Here is a 2,500-nt window from a genome sequence, read left to right as displayed (position 1 = left end):
TATATATATATATATATATATATATATATATATATATATATATATATAAGAAAAAAAAAGAAAAGAAAGAAAATTAGTCTTCAGGTTGGTTTCGTGACAATAAAAGCACCTTAAATTTATATCTTTAAACAAAAAATGCAAGACAGAGAGAAAAAACAACAACCAAAGGCAAGACAATCAAAGATAAAATTTAAAAAAAAATTAAAACCAAAACAACAAAACAAAAACAAAATAAAAAACAGTTAAAAGCTTGACCTAATGACAATCATCAGTGGGAATGTCGAAATGTCTGTTTGACTATGACTATGACTATAACTATAACATGATTATCTTTCCTACAAACTATGATAAAAGAAGTAGCACGTACGTGTCATTTATCATTGTTTTGCCAGCTCGAGCTGGTGAGCATCAGGAATCAGACTGAATGAATCACATTGATCATGTACAAACATAACACTTGATGTAAATACCAAATATTATTTCTCGATTCCATCACACTTTCTTCATTTCACATTCAAGCATCAAATTACACAGACAAATAGTTCAAACAGACAGATTAATAGGTGGGAAAAATATCATCTCTTACATAAAAACACACTCTCATATCCACTCACTGCCTCCCTCAGGCAAACCCAAACCTTAAGTCATTTCAGGACAAGGACAGAAAGCTAAATTAAAGGGGAAACAGGACGTGACCTTCGTAAACTCCGAGCCTGACATTGCCCCCCAAAGATTATATCAAATACAAAGCGTTGACTGCCTAAAGAGAATGAAGAGTAAGTTGTAGTAATTTAAAGGTACAACCAATGGGAACATTTGTTTCCTTACGCATAACAACTTACTACATATTTTACTTACAACAGGTGATTGTTGCCTTGAACAGAGTACCCTACCTATAATCCCAGATGGGAATGAGAACTCGCATGGCTAACTGCTGTTTCGTATTGTAAGAACAATTATACTGATAAAATTAACTCCAATAATGAGCGTCTTGTCTGTATGATTAGAAAACATTCATTACAACTGGTCTGGTAAATGGATGACCGAATCAATGAAATATTGTGGTGTGTTGAGTATGGCAGAACTGTGCAAATGTGTTTTCATAATTATGTAAACACATATTCTACAAAAGTGTTAAATTTAGTATGGCATCACAAGGTTATTCATTGAACAACACAGTTTTTTCTTTAAAAAGATTTTACCAAAAGTGAAGGGATGAATCCTGAGACAGCAGTGATTTTTACAAGTACAATTTGATATAATCACACTAAGCAAAAATCCAATTGTCATGAATATGAGGAAAAAAATCTTTTTAAAAAAAATGTCTTTAAGATTAGACAAATAAAATTACAACATGACAGAAAATATTTCAACCAGATGAAGAATAATAAAAATACCCGGAAAAGTGATGAAAAATGCATTTCAATTATTTTTGGCTGGCCTTACTAAATAAAAAACCCCGGCTAAAACAAATTAGTAGAACACATTTTATCACATAACCATTGACACAAAAGGCATGTGGTCAAGGAATAGGACTGTTAAACCAACAACAAAAATGTTCATCTATCAAAGCAAAGGGTTTGCAGTTACTAACCAAATATATAATGGGAAATAAATTCACACAGTTACACAGACTGGGTTAAAGAAAATGAGGTTGTACACCAACCAAAAATTCAAATATGATAATCCATTTTATGAGAAGTAAGACTGCTAAGCTGAAACAAAAGGAAGCCTTGATAAAGGAAGACAACCCCCCCCCCCCCCCCCCCCCCCCCCCCCCCCCCCCCCCCTCAGCCAGTCACTCAGTTCGAAAATAAACAAATGGCAAAAGCAATACCTACAAGTTGATGTTGCATTGGTAAGAAATCAAATACTAGGTGGGATCAGCATGATGGAAGGCACTATCATTGTTCACAATTTCTACTTTTTCACTATCACTGTTAGAAAAAACCTGATAACATATAATAAAGAATGGATGTTTGTTTTTTTTCTTCTATTTTTTAATATTTTATTTTAATAACAAAAGCTGCACAGAAATAAATTCTTAATACTTCTGAAGCAAAGTGCAAAGATGTATTTACATGTCTGACACCAGAATGCAATTATGGGCTTGATTAACTCTGTAGTAATACTAATACACATCCTTTTGCACTGGTATGAGCATATGTTCCATTGCAACAATAAAACAATCCGATCTCTGTAAAACTAATTAATTTTGACAATTTTCATGATACATTGTTAGAATTTTAAGACAAAATAATATGTGATTTAGAGCCAAAAGCGTATATATTGCAATCTACAAAGTTTAGCATTACGCACACCATGATGTGCAGTTATACAAACCAAGTGTTGTGCAGACTTTGTGCACTGGTACAAACTATAGCGAGCATTCAACCTCATTTACAACCATTTTGTTGGCTAATGTTAATTAGTTTATTGTTTTTTTCACATATCTTATACTATATTACTTAAACTTGTTAAGATGTATTCCCAATTCTTG

Source organism: Berghia stephanieae, chromosome 2 (assembly GCF_034508935.2).
Source record: "Berghia stephanieae isolate SIO BIC M18660-M18661 chromosome 2, UCSD_Bste_1.3, whole genome shotgun sequence".
Taxonomy (NCBI): Eukaryota; Metazoa; Mollusca; class Gastropoda; order Nudibranchia; family Aeolidiidae; genus Berghia; species Berghia stephanieae.
The sequence above is the reverse complement of the archived record's forward strand: the minus strand, read 5'-3'. Positions refer to the sequence as shown.